This window comes from Macaca nemestrina, unplaced genomic scaffold (assembly GCF_043159975.1).
Source record: "Macaca nemestrina isolate mMacNem1 unplaced genomic scaffold, mMacNem.hap1 Scaffold_66, whole genome shotgun sequence".
NCBI lineage: Eukaryota > Metazoa > Chordata > Mammalia > Primates > Cercopithecidae > Macaca > Macaca nemestrina.
Genome location: NW_027257824.1, coordinates 179,819 through 201,913, shown reverse-complemented (window position 1 = coordinate 201,913; position 22,095 = coordinate 179,819). Strand labels below are relative to the sequence as shown.

At 49.6% G+C, this 22,095-nt stretch overlaps 1 protein-coding gene and 1 long non-coding RNA gene across 2 annotated transcripts in view; one reads left to right on the top strand and one right to left on the bottom strand.

Moving 5' to 3' along the window:
• LOC139361590 (uncharacterized) overlaps positions 1–22,095 on the top strand; it is a 134,741-nt gene that overhangs the window by 94,351 nt on the left and 18,295 nt on the right. The window lies entirely within an intron of this gene.
• Positions 11,393–22,072, bottom strand: LOC139361592 (uncharacterized). The gene is made up of 2 exons (XR_011619142.1): positions 14,571–22,072; positions 11,393–13,502 (listed from the first exon to the last, which is right to left on the bottom strand). It is a non-coding gene; the product is annotated as an uncharacterized lncRNA (long non-coding RNA).

Below are 22,095 nucleotides of genomic sequence, written 5' to 3'. Positions count from 1 at the left end.
CTCCCAAAGTGCTGGGATTACAGGCATGAGCAGCCACCACTCCCGGCTTGATGAGAAGGCTTTTTTGTGCTCTTTAATAAAGTGCAAAGGGTTCCTGAGACCCAAAAGTTTGAAAACCACTGGCTTAAACTGACAAAATTGTCCATGATTCTTCAGTGTATCTTCTAATCTGTTGATGGAGAAAGGACGGTAAGGGTTGCTTTACTTTTTGCCTTTCACAACTCAGTGGTGCCGGGACAACTTGGGTATCCACATGGAAAAGGATGGACTGGACCCTTCCTCACCGTACAAGCAAAGCTCAACATGAATCCAACGTAAGGAGCTGACTGAGACCCATTCTGTCAGTCTGCTGGGTACTATAACGGACACCACAGACCGTTCGACTTAGACAATAGCATCTTGTTTCCTTTTTCCTGGAGACTGGAAGCCTGGGATCAAGGTGCGGGCAGGGTTGGATTCTCTGGGGCCTCACCCCATGCTGTGTAGATGGCGTCTTCTCTGTGTCTTCACAGGTTTCTCTTCTGTGCATGGAGCACTAAGGACTGTGTCTAAATTATCTTAAAAGAACACCAGTCATTCTGGATCAGGGCCTACTCTTAAGATCTTATGGGACCTAAATTACCACGCTAAGGCCCTGTATCTAAATACAGTGACATTTTAAGTTTCTGGGGTTGTGACTTTAACATGGGAATCTTGGGGGGCGGGGAATGGGACAGTTCAGCCCATGACACCTTCAGGGGAGAATCCTCGAGAAACTGTTAGGTTGGATTAGGCAATGTTTCCTTGGCTGAGACGTCTAAAGCTATAACAAGCAACTGAAGGGAAAAAGACGGTATCAAAATTAAAAATGTTCATTTCAGAGGATACTATTAAAGTAAAAAGACAACCCACAGAACAGGATACATTATCACGATAAGGACCTGATATCAAGAATACATTTTAAAGCTCTTAATAAAAATCCAATTTAAAAATGGAAAAAGGATTTGAATAGACATTCTCCAGAGAAAGACATATAAATGCCTTAAAAAGCACGTGAGATGTTTAGCAGAATTCGTCATCTTAGAAACGGAAATCAAAAGCTCTGAGATACCACTTCACAACCACTGGGATGGGTAAAATCCCAGTATTGGACAGTGACTTGGTGGTGAATTTGGGAAAACTGAAATCTTGATATATTGCTAGTGGGAAGGGAAGTAAAATGGTACAGTTGATTTGGAAAAGTCTGGCAGTTCCTCAGAAAAGTTAAGCATGAAATCACCATACGACCCAGGAATTTCACTCCTAGGCATATGCCCAAGAAAATTGAAAATATTTTTACAAAAAAAAAAAAAATCTTATGCAAGAATCTTCATAGCAGCATTATTTGTAGTAGTAGAAACAGTCCAGGTGTCTGTCAACAGGTCACTCACTGTGAGATTCCACTCACCTTGGACGTGAAAGATGTCAGCACCGAAGGTCACGCCAAAGGTCATGCACTGTACGATTCTTGTCACAACAGATGTCCAGAATGGGCAAATCCAGAGAAACGGAAGTCGGCTGGCGATTGCCAGGTGCTGGCGGAAGGAAGGAGCAGGTGCTGACTCTTAATGGGTTCAAGGTTTCTTTGGCCCATGGTGAAAAAGTCCCAGAATTACATACTAGTGGTTGATGTGCAGCTTTGAGAATGTGCTAAAAAGACTGAATTGTACCCTTTAATATTGGGGCTTTTATGGTTTTTAAATACCTTTCAATTTAAAAAGGAACTCAAGAACTTCTTTGGTGTTGATATTTAGATGGTGAAAGAGACAGTATCCAAAACAAGTTACTATGTAACTCACGTCGCCAGAGTTAAACTTCATTTTCTGAGGATCTTAAAGGAAGTGTGTGAGCCTAGGAGACACAACGATCCTACACTAGATGTTACACCCCATCTTACTGATTTCTATCTCACATAACCATATTCAGGGAAAACCGACATGTAAACGTGAGGTGAATGCTATGCAGAGGCACACTCTTCTTACCCGGATGATCTTTAGTGGCACAGTAAGAGATGAGGTCATAGCAACGTTAGTTTAGTTAAATTTCTATGGCAACAGAAATTTGGCACATCTGATGAGTTAAATCTCTCTGCACAGCTCCTAATGGGGTTGCCCATTTCTGTCTGGTGTCTGTGTATATTCTCGCTGTGGAAATAAGTGATAGCACCTGCACAAACACTTGCCCGGAAACGTGCACGAAGCTGGTGAAGGCAGAGGACAGGCGAGAGGGAAGCATGGCTCAGCCCTGGCAAAGAAGACCGTTATTCCGAACGCAGAAGATTCAGGAACACAATCGTTGGGAAGACTGGTGATGTCCGTGGATCTCACTGCTGTTGTGTTGTATCTGTGCAGCCAGTTACCGGAGCTGTCAGAACCGCACGTGTTGGTATTGGTATCATCACTCAATGCTTCTGACTTTTCCTGGTGCTGAGGATGACTGCATGTGGCGGAAGCAAAGTACTGACCTTGCACAGATCATCAGATCCCAGTTCTTTTTTATGAAGGGGGGCAGGACTAGAACCACCCCCCCCCACACTCCCCAATGCTATAAGAACTGGGATCTGATGATCTGTGCTGTCGAGAGAGGCAGGGTTAGAACGCCCCACTCCCCAATCCCATTGTTGAAAATAATAGTTGGCTTGGGAGGGTTTTTATTCCTAAGGTTGAAGCTGTGCATTTCTGGAGCCTGGGCTGTCAGCCATGGTGGCTGGGGAATGCTGGGGCTGCGGTCGTCCAGCCGCTAGCAGCCCTGCTGGTGGGTTCTGCCTCTTTGACACCGTTCATTTCTGAGGCTTGCTTTCCCCGGTGTTGGAAGTAGCAGCACTGGAAGAATGGCCACCTTCCTACAGTGAAGCTCTGGCAGAAGAGGAGAAGACACGGAGCGTCTGTTCAAGGACGTGACGTTCTGGGCACCGCACCATGCGTTCTGCTTCTCAGCGGTGCCTCTTGGTTGATGTTACCATCACCTGGCATTTCCCAGGAGGTAACTCGCAGATGTCACACTGATGGAAAGCCGCAGCAGCGCGGTTCACGTCCAGGGCCAGCTGGAGCACATCAGCAAGGTCAGGCTGGATACATGTGCTTGCTGACAGGAAAATGACAGGATATATGTCATTTCAGGGAAATGACAGGAAATGTGCTTGCTGACAGGAAAATGACAGGAAGACGACAGGAAAGAGGCCCATGGGGAGAGGAACCAGTGGATTCAAGGCGGGGAACTGAAGGAGCGGGTCATCACAGGGTGGGAGGCTCAGGAGCCAGCAGGCAAGTGGGATGTGGCCTCAGGGTGCTGCTGGGTTGGTGAGGGGCCTTCTGTGACTTTTCTAAGAGTGCAGTCAATTGTAGGGGTGGGTGCCGGCTCCCGGCTCCCGCACATAAGAGCCAAGCGTCTTGCAGGAGACCAACGTGTGCACTGGGAGTTCCTAGTTGCGTATCCCAGCATGCGGCCCAGAGGCCCCTGACAAAGCTCAGTGCACCAGGGACACAGTGGACTTTTGGTTCCTGACCCAACGAGGAAGTGAGGGAGTGAGTAAGGGCCGAGACACAGATGCAAGGATGCACAGGATGGGGTGCAGTCAGGTGGAGAGTCATGCTGTGGGGTCCGGGAGAGATGGGTTCGAGAATAAATGGGACCGGGTTGCAGTCAAGTGGAGAGTCATGCTGCTGGGGTCTGGGAAATGTGTTGTGTTTGCTTCTATGTGAACAGCGGGACCTGAGCATGTCTGTGCTTTGACATTTAATCTGTACACTATCCTTGGCAGGTTGTGTATCTCTGTGGCAGAGGACACCCCGGCCACAGTGGATGTCAGTGGCGGTGGCTGGACTCACGGTCCGTGAATGTTGCATGATCGAACGTGTTTGGTACATTCTCAGCTCCTGCCCAGGTGCCTCCCGAGTATCGGGTGCTGTGGCTCCCCACACCCTTCCCATCTGTGTGTAGCATGACCACCATCTTCCTACCATGTGTTTGTGCTACCACGGCTGCCATGTCTAACGGGCGCTTTGCTTTCCAGCTACTTTCCTATAACCAAACCCTTGAACGACTTTGCCTGCGTTTCAGAGATGATTAGGGTATTAGTCTTTCAAGATTGCTCTGAGGATTTCCAAAAGCAAATGCAACTTACAGGGTGCAAGATATTGGAAATGACAGTAATTATAGATGAGTTTTCTCAGTGTGTTGATTGCGGTAAAATTACATAGCACTGTATTTTTAAGTGTATGGTTTGGAGGCATTAAGTGTGTTCACACTGTGGTGCCACGATCACCGCCATCCATCTCCAGAACTTCCTGGTCTCCCCACGCTTGAAACTCGGTCTACCCAACACCAGCTCTCCTTCCGCCCCAGCTCTGGTAAGCACTACAGGTTGCTTACCAAATAGGCTTTTTCAGTAAGAGAAGGGGCAAGGAAAAGAGCTCTAAAGACTGTCTTGAGATTTGAGGAAGTGTTTTAGGTTTTGCTGTCTGCTTTCCCACTGTGACGGGGGAACTTGCCCTCAAACCCGCCTGAGATAATCGCGTGAGGATGGTGCTGCATTGTGATAGCTCTGAACTTGATCTCCTTGAACGTTGCCAAGTACATAAGCTTTGGCGGTTACCGTCTAATGTCTGCGGAAGACCTAGAATTTGAACATTGTTGACTTTAGAACACTCTCATTTTTATAACACTCTACCTGTTCTCAACAATAGGAAATATGCTGTGTCCTTTTTTTTAATGCCTTAATATTCTGTGTTGTGGTGGCAGTAGTTGCAGCGGACGCTACTTCTGGTTCATGGTCATCGCCAAACACAAGCTTCTGGAAACCGTGTGAAAAATGAAGGGGAAAGTGTTTTTCTGCAAAGGGCTTTTTTGAACATCCTGTTTTTTTCTGGAATATCTGTTGTGGTGTAAAACGTTTTCATATTTAGGGGTTTGTAACGTGTTTTATACTGGTTAGCTTTGAAACCCCATGTTTTTGCATGTCATGGGGCTGCTTTATCCTAATCTATGATATAGCTGGTTTGCAAAACTATTGGTTATTTCACTTTAAAAACCAAAGCAGCTTACAGATTGAGTGTGATTCCTGTAAGAATTTAATTGTAAAATTGATTTGTGTTCAATAAGCTTACTGGAATGGCTAGATCCGTGGACAAAAAGATAAGAACATGTCAAGTCTCTGGGCCAGGAAGGACTTCCAAATAATACAAGTGATACACATTAATTTCTTAACAAACAATTAGATTTAGTATATAACTGGTTAAGACCTCTATATTTTCTATTATAGCCATTCCACAGTGCCCATGGGGGTGGGCTGCAGGACTGCCTATGGAATCCAAGGTCTGTGGGCACTCAGGTCCCTGCAATAAAATGGCATCATGTTTGCATATGACATATGCACATCCTCCTGCAGACAGTCATGTCAGGGTTGCTCGTAACAGCTATACCATGCACATGCCATGCGAGTAGTTGTTTAATGAATAATAAAGTCTGAATGCTTACTACAAACACATTAAAAAAAAGTCTTGATCTAGGGTTGGTTGAATCCACAGGCCTGGAACCCCGGGAGAGAGTACAAACTCTAGAAGCAAAACGAACAAAGCACTTGAGGTCAGCAGTGACGGGTGTGGGATCACACTGAATCTCATGTGTTTTGCTGTCTGTGTCACTGTGTCCCGTGTAAACGGGAATCATTTGTAGCTTAAGGTAAAATAGGTAACAGGAAACACTACAGAATGGGCACGAAGGCGCGCCCCTCATTACCCCGTGTTACAGCCAAGCATCTGCCTCCTGGGGAAGGATCTGTTCTGTGGGGAGACTAGATGTTGATGATTTCCGGATGTGTGAAGGGAAACTCCCTCCGAGAAGCGTGGCTTTGGCCGGAGCACATCAGACGAGAGTTAGCGTGGCATGGAGCTTCCACAGTGCCCCTCAGGCCTGCTGCTTCTCTCCTCTCCCCACCCCTGGCCCTGACTCTTACCAAGGGAGGCAAGTTCAGCTCCAGCTGAGCCCCGCACAGGGCTGTGGGTCTCTAGGGCAGGTGCCACCTTCGTCTGAACAGGCTGTGTCAGAGGAGGGTCTGGCTGTACTTGAGCTGTGAGAGATGCTCTCAGAGATCCAGCATCCTGAAAACCCAGGTGCTGAAGGTTCCTCCTCTTCCACCATCCTGCGGGGAAGGGGGTCTTATCCTGCTTCCCCTCAACCCAAGCTGACTTCTTGTCTGTTCTGTACACCTAGGTTTTCAGAGCAGTTATTGTTAATCATCTAGCAGACAAACAACCATAAGGTGACAGCCTGGGAGGGTAGACGGCGCTGGAAGGTAGTTTTCTGAATAACAGCGTTCAGTTTCTTGTTTTGCCGTCATTTGACCCAAGGCCCCAAGATAATTGAAATACCGTCAGCCAAAGACCGATTTTTTGCCTGAGGTTTTTTTTTTTTTTTCTTTTTAAGTTATGGGTGCAAACTTATAACCAGGGAACTGACAAAAGAGAAGGATTTATTTGCAAAGTGAATGTCGGGGATGGTTGGCATTTGCCAACTCTGACTAGCAGGGACCCAGGCTGCTTCCGTTCTGCCGCCCGACTCTTGATCCTCCAGCTCCTGCCCCTGTTCCCACCAGCAGGAAGAGGAGCGGGAAGGTGCCTTTTCCCCTTTAAGGGGATGAGGTGAGAGTTGCACCTGCCAGTTTGCTAGTCCCTGGGGTGATTCTCCAGCATGGGTGGGAGTTGGGTTTGGAGGCCTGAGCCTCGTGAAGCTGGGGTTGCTGTTCCCTGAGCAGCAGGAAACTGGACTCTGGGAAGTGGGGTCAGAGGGTAGCATCCTCAGGAGGGGCCTCTCGTCCCATTTGACATCTTCACTGCAAAAGGGGGTGTGGGCTTCATGGTCCATTGACAAATAGAACGTTATTTTTGTGTTGTTTTTTAAGCACATCGAATCCTAATTCCTTTGGCCTTTACTAAAGTGGCATTTTGTAATTCCACATGATTTCATTGATATACTCGCAGGAGAGAATGCTTCCTGTAAACCAGAAGGATCTCTGAGACGGTTCTCGGCCCATAGAGAGTTCATTTTCCCAAGGTGAAAGACACAGCCTCAGGCGGGGTTGAGGACACACTGCGGCAGCCTCAGGAAGTCCTGGACATGTGTCCAAGGTGTTTGGGACACAACTTGGTCTTACACATTTTAGGGAGACGTGAGACATCAATATATATGAGATGTACGTTGGTTCGGTCCAGGAAGGGAGGCACGGCTCCAAGTGGGGAGGGGTTTCCAGGTCACAGGTAGATCAGACAAATGCGTTTCTGGTGTACCTTTACCAGAGGAAGCAGCCAGATCCGCATTTATCTCCGTGTGCGGATGGGGACTTTGAATTCTCTCCTCTGTCCATGAGGAATTTCCTTGTGGATCGGTTGTGAGGGAGGTACGTGGCTTTTTTTCCCCCTCCCCCCAGTAGCTGTCTCTGTTCGGAAGAGCATGGGAGGCAGGTTAGCTCTAAGCTCTTCCTCACCTTGACGTCCCTTTAGCGTAGTGATTTTGGGGTCCTGAGATGTAGTTTCAACTTCATGTTTCTGAACACACTGGCACTCAAAACAGTATTGTAGGAGGTATCTAACTTACTTAAAAGAAGAATCTATTTGGAAGGACTTGAGCACATTCCTCCTTGAGAGAACCAAGCCTTTGTTTAGTTTGCTTTGCCCCGAGGCTGTTACGCTGCCCCGGGCTGTGCGGCCTTAGAAAGCTGTGCCCCTGTGAGCTACTGCCTGTGGAATCTGGTGACTTTGAAGTTAATCCAGCAGCTACAGGTTTTGGAAAGCAGATTGCCTCTTAAAGTGTTGGTGATTATGATTCTAGCACTAGAATTTCAGTGTGTATTTTCCACCTTCTCACTTTGTCTCCTCATACACTGAGATACTGCTGCATTTGCCCTTAGGCTTCACGGAGGGAGGGTCAGTTCTGACCCTTTCTTAGATATTGACCTTGAATGGACAGAATCGAGATTCAGAAAAACTCTCGAGCTGTGAGAGTGTGCTGATATCTATGTAAGTGGGGTTCATGTGTCAAACTCAGGTTTAAGAAAAACCAATTCTAGGCTGGGCATAGTGACTCACCCCTGTCATCCCAGCACCTTGGGAGGCTGAGGTGGGCAGTTCACTTTTGAGCCCAGGAATTCGAGACCAGCCTGGGCAACATAGCAAGACCCTGACTCTACAAAAAATTAAATAGGAGTGGTGATGTATACCTGTGGGCCCAGCTACTCGGAAGCTGAGGCTGGAGGATCACCCAAGCCTGGCAGGTTGAGGCTGCAGTGAACCATGATAGCACCACTGTACTTATGGTGCACTGTGCCTGAGTGACAGAAGAACAACCACCCCCCCCCACACAAAGTATCAATTCATGCAGTGGCCAGTTCTGCTGGGACCACCTGTTAAGGCTACTCTGGGCCTCACGGTGTGAGAAGGGTCTGTTCAGCGGTGAGAAGGAGTGGCTTGAAGGCCTAAAACCAGTTGCTGTGGTTCAGCATGACTGCGGGTGTGGAGTTGGGGGAACGGCTCTCCATGGCATGAGTGGGTAAACGGATGGGCTTCCAGAACGAGCCCCTGTGACTTTGCCTGGTTTACATCCGTCCAATACAAATCCACAGGCTCTTACTCTAGCAGCTTCTGCCGGGGCTGATGGACTGGCCTGGGGACAGAGGGTGCCCTCAGAGCCTCAGGGTGCTGTCTGGTTTAGGAAGAGCACTTAGTCACCTAGATCTAGGATTTATGACACTACAAGGGGACTCGTCACACTCGGAGCAGCATCCATCTGCATTCTAGACTTGGTTCTAGGTGAAGTATTTTGGAGCCTGTTGGTACCCTGTGTTCTGTTTATGTGTAAAACAAGTTAGAGTTATAACTAGTTAAAACCTATTTTTAAAATTTTGCCACAGAATATGGCAATTGTGGTGGAGCCTGGCCAGAGACCCCCACACTTGGACGCTGCCGTGTGCTGGGGCTGCAGGCGTTGACTGCATCGGCTGTCCCTCCCGGCGTGTCTGTGTTCTTGACACGGGCGCCCATCGAGGCTCGGCCTGTGAGAATCGTGCCACCGTTTGTCTCCGTGTTCCTCTGAGGTTCCACAGACTTCACGGTCCCATGGCAGAGCGTACGATATCTGCTTGCATCCTGATTTCCCCAAACCCCAGGACAGGCCAAGAGTTCGTTGCACACAACTGCAGAGGGCCCCGTGGTGTGGATTTGCGGTGACACAGCCTTTCCCCAGCTCGGCCTTCGTCTCCAGAGTTGGCTTTAGGGTGATAGAAGCTTCCTTCAGACTGGGGGGCCCTGAAGCTTTGGTGCTAGGAATTCGGTGAGCAGCACGGATGATACCCCGTTTCTCTGCATTTGTAGCAATAGTTGTTAACACGACCACGAGATGTACAGAGGAAGGAAAAAGGAGGTTTTATTTTCAGAGTAACACTCTGTGCTTTGGGAAATGTGGTCTTGGGGGAGCTGTAAGCACACGCCCCTCAGGAGGAGAGGAGGCCGCGGCGTTACACGTTCCGGGGTTTGTTGCCTGTGTGGGTTCATCGTGCTCAAGGAATGTCTGAACGTTTACAGGGAAAGTGGGGTTTGTTCATCCGGTTCGTGCAATGTCTGAACACTTACAGGGAAAGTCTAGCACTCATGCAGTGAGTTAACCTGTAACATCCATGTTCGCCTTGGGGCGAGCGTAACATTTGAAATGAGGTGGACTGGGCGTGTCATGTACAAAGGTGAGCTGTTGGGCGCATACGTTTATGCGCAGCCTCAGTCACAGCCAGGACTGGCTCAGGGTCTGCAGCTTGTGGCGGGAAAGGACACTCACGAGGTCATTCTGTCCAGTTGGGGCTGCCGGCAGGGTCCCGGGGGGGGTTGTCTGGTCAGCCAGCGTCTGGAGTCCACCCAGGTCCCGTGGACAGCGTTCCTCTAAACCAGGCTTCTGATTGTGGAGGAGACTTCATGTTAGTTAACAAACTGTATAGGAGTAGTGCCGTGGGGCTTTGGGGTTGACCTTCCCTTTGATGCCAGTTACATTTCTCTCCAGATCTCATCATAGCCACAGAGATTGTACCTCATCTGACAGCTGGGGGTGCCATGTTGATATAGTAATTTATTGCATTAAACTTTTTATTACTATTTTAATAACCTTTTTTTTCTTTTTAAAGAGATATAGGGTATTGCTGTGTTACTCAAGCCAGTCTTGAACTCCTGGCCTCAAGCAATCCTCCCACCTCGGCCTCCCAAAGTGCTGGGCTTATAGACGTGAGCCAGTGCGCCCAGCCTACAGCCATGTTTTTAAAACTCAGCAGTTTAAAAATCCTACTCCTTTCACCCCCTCAAGCAGGCTGGTTGGCCTTGTGCAAACTGGGGTGTCACGATCTTAGCCTCCCCCTTTTATTTTTCGCTTTGGCCTCAAGTTCTGATGAGAACATCAGTTACAAAATGGGCATTAGGTGATTCTTCTGTTACTAAAGCCAGAATTCTCACCAGTTGGAGATGTTTGTCCCCAGGATCCCTGAAAGCTGCTTTGAATCAAGCCCGTAGTAAATAAGTAAGGAACTAAACTCTTGGTCCTCTGCTTAGTACCAGGGGAATGGGTTAGTTGCTGATACCCTTTGATCTGTGCTCACGTGCTGCATCTCATCACGGGAAGCAGAGTTGTCCTGTGGAATAAAGCCCGGCTCATGGTGGCAGGTCGAGACGCTCGGGGCTGTCAGTCCCTTATACAGCGGCAGACTTGGAGACTCAGCATCGCGTGCAGAGCCCGGGCAACCAGAGTGCATCCACTTTAGAGACCACACGGACGGTCGGTTAGGTGGACGTCCGGGCATATGGCCTTGATAGGCCCACTGCGAGATGAATTAGGAATTCGTTAGCAAAGAAATCAAACTCGCCTGTGGGTCCCAGCTGCTTGGAAAGCTGAGGCGGGAGGATTGCTTGAGCCAGAAGGTCAAGGCTGCGATGAGCCATGATTGTAATACTGCACTCCGGCCTGGGTGACATAGCGAGACTCCAAGTCAAAAAAAAAAAAAAAACACACAAAAAAACCCCCCAAACCTTACTCTTCATAGCAGGAGGGAGAATTTGTCAAAGTAACAGCAACAAAATCTTAGATGATATAATTTCAGTGGCTAAGTGAGCTGTCCATCCCACGTGGCTGGCTCACAACGCAACAGAGCCAGGTGCTGCTGCAACTGCCCCCCTCTCCACCCGATCGCTTGTGGACATTTTCTGTTTTCCCATATCTCCCTTTTGGATACATAGCTCGCTACTTTATAGCTAAGCATCAGTAAAACAGGTTGTCTATTTTGAAAAGTAACTATTATGTCTTTTAAGGACAGAAAATGAAGCAGGTGACAATAGCATGGCAACCTGGTGAATAGATTTAGAGGAATATTTAATACTTGGCACCACTCTGATCCCTTCTTCTCTCATGCTTAGTTACAGCTACCGCCTTCTAGGACAAAACACTTTCAGCTCTGTGAGTAGGAATTAAACATGTTCTAAATCAGAAGTTTTAGTTAAGCAGTATTTTACGTGAATGCCCAGATCCTAAGTGTTCACTGTGCTGGTGTGTGGTGTTGAAGAAGGAACGAGGGCTTGGGGCCACATCTATGGTGCAGCGTCCGGGTTCCCATATGTGAGATGAGGGCCATGAGACACGGCCTGGAAGGTTCAGACTGTGGGATTGAATGGATCTACCCAGTCCTGGAAAGCCTCAAGTCTAACTTGACTTGGGCTGGTTTTAGGGAGATGCTGGCAGCGCTGTCCTCACAGGTTACCGGGAGGGGCTCTGGCACCGTCCCCGTCAGGTGTCTCATGATCAGCCCAGCTTGCTCATCTCAGAAGCTGTTGGTCGTGTTCTCGTTCCTGTTGTTTGTTGCGTGTTATTTAGGGTTCTGTTCATGTGGGGACCTAGGAAGTTTCACAGTGAGAGGAGAGCCGCTGAGCCGCCTTCCTGCCTGGACGCCAGCCCCACGGAGGACCGTAACTGCTTGAGGTTGGCTTCTGCCCCCGGCCTCACCTGTGGAGGCATTGATGCAGTGGTACTTTCTAAGCTCCTGGGGCACACAGTGCTGTTGTGTGGATCCACAGGCCACTGTGGCGTCCAAGCACGTGCTCCCGGAGGAGAGGACTCTGCGGGCACTGATAGTGGGAGCTGGCTGAGAGTCCAGCAAGTGAGACTCCTTGTGACGTGCACAGCTGCCATCTGCACAGCCCCTCCTGACGCCAAGATGGTCGTGCGATAAATGCACGAAGCGCGTCTCCAGCAAAAAGCCGCCGAGTGTCCACATCCAGGATATCCACCACGGTGGCCTTTTGGTGTTAATACGATGAATGTGAGCAGCAGGTGGTCTGCGTCGAGTGTGACTGTGCCACTGCAGTTTTGTTCTCATGTCTTGATGAGCATGAACGGTTCCTGACGAGGGTAGGTAAGGATGCTGTGACCTGAGACTCTGCAGTATTGTAGCTTGAGGAACCAAGGAGTTCTTCTCTCTTGCAAAGCCGTCAGGGAGGATGTTCCAGGCTGGTGACTGCTCCATGAGGTATTCGGAGATCCAGGTTTGTTCCCGACCCCTGCTCTGCATTCCCAGGGACATGGCTGTCCTTGCTGTGGTTGGGACTGGGTGATTGTCATGCTGGCAGGGGAGGCTTAAGGTGACAGTGGCCGTGATTTACCTAAGTTACATAATGGCAGGGAGCCTGGGAGTAAAGTGTAGCCATGGCCTGGAGGATGGATGATGGATGTTGGTGAACGACTGGCTGCACTCACCGCAGCTGGCCCAGGAATGGGGAAGGATGGCTGAGTATGCCGTTCAATGGTACCTGGTTCTTTCAGATTTGACTTCCTTATGGATTTTCTGCTGTAAAGAGGAGAGAGCCTGTGGTTCTAGGCCAAGCATCTCACTCATCTCATAACATCTTGTATCCCTCAGCCAACATTTATGTCAAGTTTTAGAAGTCCTATCAAACTGGCAAGCATTTCTCAATTTGGTTTAACCATTGGATTTTATATCTGTGTCTGCATGCCTATTTTACATCTATGTGGTTATTTGACACTCTCTAGTACCTTTGTAATAGGTTCTATTTGGTGGAAGTTACTTTCAACAAACCCTTGCTGCTACTTGAATTTTCAAGGTTGCAAGTAGAAAGGAGAGAATAAAAACCACATCTTCTCTAATTTTAAAATGTGTTGTTTCTCAAATCACACCAGAAGTACAGATATTACAAATTACAAAAGCAGCCAGAATCAAGGTTAAGAGATTTCTGGGCGATTCTGGCTAATCAGCAGTATTTGCTGAGGTGTGTGCAGCAAAGCAACATGCCAAAACGCCCGGGACGGGGGAGAGATGGGAGGCCAGGCTGTGACTTCGGAGGTGCTGTTGCCTCAGGGAGAGGAGCTAGATGTAGAGAGGATAAATGGCCACAGGTGTGACCACCGCCATCCTTGCCGTGGCACGGAGGTCTTTGTACAGGGACCTTTGTGAGCTGAGTTAAAAATTGAAACAGAGAGTGCAATGCATTCTTAGTTTTTAAAATAAAATGCTAATAGAGAACGTTTTGTTTGTAAGAATGTAAAATGTTACATCTTTGTTAAAGAATAATAATTTGCTTCTGAGATCTTTGTGACTGAGATTTGAAATCTTAAGTATGGTTTTTTTCTTCCATGTTTTATACATATGCACGTATACACATATATGTAAGGTATATAAAAGGAAAATAAGCATATCTGTATTCAATTTATATACACTTCCATAATGTGTATACTTCTAGTCACAAATAAGTCTAAGAGACTATGACTTGACTTGATAACCATGAGAGGGTAATTAAATAATTTATCTGCTCTTAGCCTTGCTTTTGTATGTGAGCAGGGACCCTGCGAAACGCGCTTCCCGCGTTCCAGGCCTCACACAGCCCGTGCCAGGTTTTGGAAGCAGGAGTTTGTCTGCAGCCACTTCGGGAAACCTGTGGTTGCCAGGATTGCCTAGAGCTCCAGGCTGTCTACAGTCCCAGCCTCCCTGGGGTAGAAGCTGCCCTACCAGGGGCCTGGACATGGATGTTAGGGCCTGGAGCCAGGGACCGCTCCTGAAGCGGGGGGCTCTCCTCACGGCTGGGCATGAGAACCGAGGATAGGAGGCGGAACCAGCCTCGGGCCAGTGCACGGCCTCCCTGAAGTGCTTGCGGGAAGCCCCAGCTGCACTTTGCTGACCCCATAGACAGCACCTCACTCTGTGAGATCCCCCTGGCCCACCCCTCAGGTTCCTAAAATGATGGTTTCCTGAGCTGTGAATTTTTAGGTCTAGGCTAAAAAGTCCTGGGACAGGCTCACAGGGTTCTTTATGTAGAAATGATGAGTGTGCTGGTGACTCAGAGCAGGCACTGTACCCTCACTCCAGGGTCCTTTGTGCCAGGTGGAAACGAGCGTGTGGGTCACCCAGAGTCCCTGCATCCTCACTCCAGTCACTGCTCTTTGGTTTCTTAATTAAAAGCCTAAAAGCCTTGATAATGAAAATGCATTCTCCCCAGAGAGTCGAGTTTCCGGTTATGGAGGCTCACCTGTAAATGCCGTGCCAGGTCAAATATGCTGAGATCTGGGCCAGGTCCTGCTTCCTGCTCACGGCCAAAGCAGGTACTTCATTTGGGAGGTGACCCAGGGAGATATCTGAGAGGCCTGCCGGTCCCCGAGGGATGAATCCGCTGGCCTTCACATTCTGCTCCGGCCTCCATCAGCTCCTTCCTACCTGCAAACTGCCGGCTTTGACGTTGCCATCATTGGAGATATGTTAGGGACTTGGTATGGGTTGATGCCCATAGGACCAGCAGATCGTGAAAAGGTGGGAACCAGGGCTGGGAGGGTGGTGACCACGGCCAAACTGAGAACCGTGGTGGGCTGGGAGGTCCATCTTCTGTCTGAAGTCTTTTTTAAAATAAAAAACAGTGTCTCAGGAGCATGAGAGGGGAGGCCACAGACGGGGAGAACGCATCTGTAAAAGACTCATCTGAGAAAGGCTGTTATCCAAACCGTGCAAGGAACTCTCAAAACTCAACAAGAAAATGAACAACCTGATTAAAAATGGACCAAAGACCTGGACAGATACCCCAACAAAGAAGATACACAGATGGCAAATCTACACGTGGAAAGATGGCCCGCGTCTTATGTCATAGGGCGAGGCGTCACTGTGCACCCATCGGCCTGGCCAAAACCTGAACTCCGACACCACCACGTGCTGGTGGGTGTGTGGGCATCAGGACCCTCACTCATCGCTGGGGGAAGTGGGGCAGCTGCTGTAGGAGGCAGCGTGGCGGTTTTCCGTGGAACTAAGCTCTCCGACCACAGGAGCAATCACAGTCCTGGACGTTTACTCGGAGGAGCTGAAAGTTACTTCCATGCGGAAATGTGCACACAGACATTGACAGCAGCTTTATAATTGCCAAAACTAGAAAGCAACCAAGATGCCCTTCAGTAGGTGAATGGATAAACTGTGGTATGTCAGATACTGGGATATTATTCAGCACTAAAAAGAACTGGACCCCTAAGCCATGAAAAGACACAGAAGGATCATAAACGCATGTTGCTAAGTGAGACTCCAATCTGGAAAGGCTGCCTGCTGTCTGAGTCCAACCACAGCACAGTCTGGAAAAGGCAAAGCTGTGGAAACTAAAACAATCAGCGGCTGTCAGGGGGTTGGGGAGGGGAGAGATGAATGGGAGGAGCATAGGGGGTGTGTAGGGTGGGGCAGCAACTCCAGGTGGGGCTTTCATGGGGGATCCATGCCGTTCCACGTCTGTGAAACCCACAGAGTGAGCAGCAGCAGGCCGAGTCCTCGTGTGAGCTGTGAACTGTGGGTTGTGGTGCCGTGTTGATGCGGGTCTGTCGGTCGTAGAGACATGCTGGTCTGGTGAGGGCAGGAGAATGATGGAGGCTGTGCCTGTGCTGGGAAAGGATATGTGAGGACTCTCTGTACTTTCCTCTTGATTTTGCTATGAACCGAAAACTGCTTTTAAAAACGTCTATTGAAAAGGCAAACAAAAAAGTGCTGGCCAGACAACATCAGTGTGAGGGTGTGGCCTGTGTTCTACGTTCAGAATTTCCCTTTTAGAATACACGTATCTAAATTTTTCAAAGTTAAACCTTTGCATTAAGTAACTCACTACAAAGTTACAGTATCAGCTTGAGCGTTGCCAGGATGGCCAGGATCCTGTATCCTGACCAGCTTCTCCCCTTACAGATGCAGTTGACGTCCATGGCCACATCCCAGTAAGCGGCAGGGCTGGAATCAGGAGTCAGGCTTTGCGGGACAGAGAGGAAGTGAGATCTTGTAAGCACGTGGCTGAGGGCGGGCAGGGAGGAGCCCGTGGTACAGGGAGCCGGCAGGGATGACTTTTTGACCAGTTTTCCTTATCGCTGAGGCCTTCTTAGACTTGGGGAGTTGGGAGTCCCCACTCTCGGGTGCCTCAGAAACCAAAGGCTGCTTGTAATGCTCAAGTTCCAGATGCCTCAGGGGAGGTACCTGGGTTGTTGGGTACAGTTCCGTTATTTGCTGCTCGGTGGGATTTGCCCGCAACATTTCTGATTGTTTTTAAGAGCTGATGTTTGAGCTGCTTAAAATCACATATGGATGTCGATTTATCTATAAAAGTTAAGAATGGAATTTGAGTGCAAAGAGTTGTGAAAATGCTCAAGGTTATGTACTAATGTATACATTACATTTGTGGAAATATTTGAAAGTGCAGGATTTACATTAAACACTTCTCTTGATTTTTGTAATAGCTACCTGTCATTTTCCCATTTGATTAATAGATGTCAGAGGGCTTAAATTTTGAGTGCCTGAATTCACTGAAATTATAACTTCTTACATCAAATGTAATTGAACTGAATGTAGCAACAGTGCATACTTTTATAAGTACTGATTAAAAAATATATAAAAACACATATCCATGAACATGCAGATGGGGGCAACATATTAAACCATGGAAGTAGAATTAGTATTGTTTTCTGAGAAGACAAATTTTTAAAAAGCCAAGGGGTCTTATAACTTTCTAGTTTCCAACTTATTTACCCTAAAGTGGAAGATTGACAGCAGCAGAAGAGGAGATCCTGGGCCAGTGCAGGCTCTGGGAGCAGCAGGGTGAGTGCTGGAAGGAGCTGGCTGGAGGCAGAGCCAGGGAGGTGCTCAGACAGGCCAGGACGGCCTCAGGGCACGCGGCTCAGTGAGTGAGAAAAGATTCACATTTCTTGGAGAGCCCTTGACTCTGCCCACGGAAAACCCAAACTCCTTCCAACGGGGATGTGCATCTCATGTAAAAGTTGTTACTCCCAGAAAGAAAACCAGTGGATGTAGAAATTTTACGTATGCAGAAATTACTTCAAATTTGTTTCTAACCTTATCCTTTTCTTCCCCTATCTTAATGTGTGGTGACTTTCTGCAGGTGACGCACACATCTTAGGAGAGCGCTGTATTTCAGTTGCTGTTGGCTCTGATGTGACTTTGTGGTGTCCGATGTTCTGGTTCTGAGGTTCTGCCCAGAACGTGGCTCCTCCCTGCTGAGCGTTGCTTGTTGAAGGCCCGTGTGGAAACTTTCCCTGTAAGCTCGTTGACCGCAGCAGTCTTGGTTAAGAAACCTTTGGACCTCCTGAGACTTCACACAGCCTTCTAACCTTTCTAGTGTGTCCTTTTCATTTTACTGTTCCCCATTAACCCAGATGTTTTCCAGAATGTAAGTAATCTGCTGAATGCCGGGTGGGGGGTGCCCTCCGTTGGCTCTGGGGAGAAGCATCGCTGTTTCTCCGGGTGGAGCTTCCCGCCCACCATGGTGTGCTCCAAGACGCAGCAGGGTTCTTTGGCAGAAATAATCGTCGAAGGCCTGCGTCTCTGTGGCAGGGTGGCTGTGGGTATGGGACCTTGCGGCCATACCGGCCCCTCCCCATCAATGGCACCACGGAGAGGAGCAGGGGGAGGCCTGGGATCTGTCTCCAGAGTCACAGCTGTGCTTCCGAGACTGCGTCGTCCGTATGTAACTAGACATGCAGAGAAAGTGTTGGAGATAAGCAGGAGACGGTGTCTGTCCCTAATGAGCTCAGGCGTGCCCTTGAGAGGGTCAGGTTTCTGTGCGGCTGATCTGGACTCAGCCTGGCTGTGGCAGTGCAGGTGACTGCTGGGCTTTGGCAAGGCTGCACCCACTGTCCGTCTGAAATGGCCCCCTTCCCTAGCTCGCGGTGCCAACTGGGCCCCCAGGCCTGATTTCCCGCCAGGACGGAGGCCCTGTTTATGTGTCGGGGATGGGGGAGGTGGGGGTCCTACTTTATTGCCGTATCCAATGGCACGCGGGGTCAGCACTCAGGAAACATGTGCTGTGTGGGTCAGCGATTGAGTTCAGAAACCTGGAAAATTCAGCAGTGTAGGCTGTGGGCATGACCCGTCCAGCCTTGGGGCTCTTTCTTTCTCTGAATTTCCTTCTATGGCATGCTCCTCATCCCAGGGTCCCCTGTTCCCATATGGCTGTTGGCAACTTCACAGGTTCCTCTGCCTCCCCTCCCGGGCCCTGGTGTGGCTGGGGCAGCCTAGTAGCTGTGCAGACCCCACAGCCAGTAGATCATTGGTGCCAACGCCTTGGGCCTGGTTTACTTGAGTCAAGGACTGCAGTACATGGCTGAGCCCACCCCGAATGCCTGGATCGGAAGGCCTTGGGTTGCAGAGGGGTGGGGGTTGGATATTGAAGGACAACCTGCAAAGCAGAAGGGGAAATGGCTGTGCTGATGGGCAGCTAGAGGAGTCTGTGCAGAGCCTGGGACCCAGTGCAGACACAGAGCTGACATAGGCAATGCAGTGACACGGCCACCGTGGAATTGGGCAAAGTTACAGGCTTCAGACCGATATGGAGGGGCTGGTATAAAACGATCCTCATTTTCCTTTAATCCTAACAATTGCTGGCTTACAGGGTGGGGGGAGTGAGATCTGTGGTGGCCGCGAGGAGAGACAGGGATTTTAATTAAACCCCTCTTTCTGGGAGAGGGGAGTAGCCGTTTCTGTAGGGCGGTAAGCATCATCATCTCAGGCAGCTCAGGCTGCAGTAATGAAACACCATTGACTGAGTGGCTTATGAACAACAGGAATTTGTTTCTCACAGTTCTAGCGGCTGGAAGGCAGGATCAGGGTGCCGCACGGGTGGATTCTGGTGTGGGCTCCTTCCTGGTTGGCACACACCTTCTCTCTGGCCCTGACACAATGGGAGGGTGAGGGATTTGCTGAGCCCCTTTCTGAGGCACAAATCCCATTCAAGGGTCTCCAGCCTCGGGAACTCATCACCTCCCAAAGACCACCTGACAGCATCACATTGAGGCTGAGGATTTCAACCTGTGTTTTGGGGGGCAGGCAGGCAGTTCGTAACCTTCACCCTCTTTGTGTATTTCTGACTCAACATTGAGTCTGCCTTTGGCTCTCCAGGGGACAGAGCCTGTGTGGACACTGAGCAAGGTCAGAGCTGCAAGCATGTACACATCGGGGGCAAGGGAGCTGCCAGGGGTGTGAGAAGGGGGTTTCAGTGTCAATCGGAGCTGCTTTCCTGGCAAATGTACTCATAAGCTATCCTGGCAACATTTGCTTTTCACGAAGAGTCGATGAGGCAGTGGGGGCAGCAGGCAGTGTTGCCAGAAGCTTGGAACTGATGAGCAGCAGAGAAGGGGCAGAGGCCACGACCTTGGGGTAGTCAGCAGTGCCAGGTGTTTGCCCTCCAGGCCTCACGTCTGTGACTGTGTAGAGACCGAGCCGACCGGGGCTTGCCGGCCAGTGTGGCTCTCATGCAGGTGATTATCGCGTTGTGCTTTCTATGTAATGTTCCCTCAACCCCATGCCCACCCCACCAATTTCTGTGCCTAGCAGAAATGATGCTGCGTTTCCTTGATGAAGCCTTGAGTTTCCTGTGGAGATTTAGGAATAGCATGATTTGGCTCACGTCAAAATACTTTGCAGTGAAGCTGCACGGAAGAGGATTCTAGGCTTCCATTTGACGTTTTCAACAATGCCTGAGTGTTACAGGACCGTCTTGCTTGTTAATAAAGCACCAGATGAAAAAGGCTACTGGTTAATAAAGGAGACTTTTTACATTAGCACAGAGAGGGTGGCTTGAGATAAATTCAGCGTAACGTAGGTGTGTTTGTAAGCCATCAAAAGGACCATCTCTCTGCTGGCGACACATGTTTTCCGGTATTGGTTTTGTTCTGAAAAAGGATGACTGGCATTCGGCAGAGTCATTCCAGAATTCACCTGGAAGGCGTCCACATGGTGCCTTGTTTTCTCCTGACATTCTGGGCACCACGAGGAATCATTCCTGTCTTCAGCACTAGCAGGAGACTTTTCCTGAACACCTGCTCCTCTTTGGCGTTGTGGGTGTGAAGGGGTCAGAGTGACCCTGTCTTCATGGAGTTTTCAGACACCATGGGGATAGTGTGGCTCGAGTGTCGGGCTCGGGTGGGAGGGAGACTTTCCCCAGAAAACAGCTGCCGTTTCCAGGACGGCCCTCGACCCCTCCTCCCTCTGTTCCTCTGCGTCATGTCTGAATTAAGGCTGTTCTATCGTAGCGGGGGCGTCATGTTAACTGGAAGTGTGCTTTTTTACTGAGCAGTAAGTAAATTAATGGTACATTTTCCAAGGACAGCGAGGTTTGATTTGATGAATCCAGTGGGGGAAAGGAGAAGGGGCTTGGCTGTGTGGGGATGTGTGTGATGGGAGCAGAATGGAGTAGCCATGCAGGCTGTTGGGATGGAGGGGCCACGCCCGCATTTCCATGGATCCGTCGCTGTTTGTGCCACTAGACCTGGACCTCTGTCTCTACTTCTAACACCCGCATAGTGAGGAAGCCCTGATGGGCCTGAGTTGTTACTTCCCATGGCCATCGCTGGGAAATGCCCCGGACGCCTCTCCTGGCTGGTGACGGCCCTGGGCCTGGACACTGGCTTTGTCCTGAGTTGTTTCTTCTTGTGGCCATCGCTGGGAAGTGCCCCGGACACCTCTCCTGGCTGGTGACGGCCCCAGGCCTGGACACTGGGTTCGTCCTGAGCTCTGCGAGGGACTTGGGCTCCACGTGCAGCAGACATCTGTGCATCCCTTTGGATGTGAGATGTTGGCGCTCGGCTTGGAGGCCAGCACAATCTGGGTGTGGTCAGGATCCAGTTCATCCTTTGGAGAGAGAGAGCAGCTGCCCGGGGACCCCTCTGAGGTACATAGTCATGCAGTGTCCTCACAGGATGCCCGGTCCCCCGAGAACTTCCCGCCATTCCCCTGGACCCTCAGGTATGGGAGTCAAGTGTGGTGTGTGTGTCACAGGCGGGGGTACTGAGGACACCACGTGCCTGCTCGTGCGAAGACCTGAAGTGCTGCGTGAGCTCGTTCCCAAGGGGCCGTTGGCATCTGGGGGCCTGTGGGTGTCTTTCCACTGGCAGGAAATAATGGGTGGCCCATGTTACCTTTTGTGTCTTTTTTTTTTTTTCTTTGCCGAAAAGCCCTAATGCCAACGTCGCTGTCCTGCTATTGGAACCGCCCACCTCAGGCTCAATGGCCCTCCTGTTTCTGGGCTGCTGCAGTGTTGTGTTGGGGTAACTGTATTAACTTCGTTTGAATTTTCTTCCTGTTCTTTTGGAATAAGTGTTGATAGTTTGTGCTGCTTGTTCACCCCAGAGGCGAGGATGTCCTTTAGGCCTGGAGGAGCACAGCCCCTGCAGGGAGGTGCCGGGCGTCTACCTCTCATGTCATCAGCAGCCCTCTCCACACGTCTCCTCTTCGCTCCTCGTGCCCACGGCTGGGGTCACGGGCCGCTCGATCCTCGGAAAAGGTGTTTGCCCTGAAGGGAGATTGGGGGTGTGTGGCTGATTTTAAATAGGAGGAAATGATTGTAACAGAATGAGCAATGCCTAGCACTTAGTCTCAGGCTTGAGAAATTGTGTTTTAGAAGCAAGGTATCCCCAACTCCGGTTTCCTTCAAATTAAATCTTTTAAAGAGTCCACAAATATAAATAGTTAAAGCCTAAAACTATGCAACAGAGGGCCTAGAGCCCAAGCCACTGCCACCTTTGACTCCAAGACAC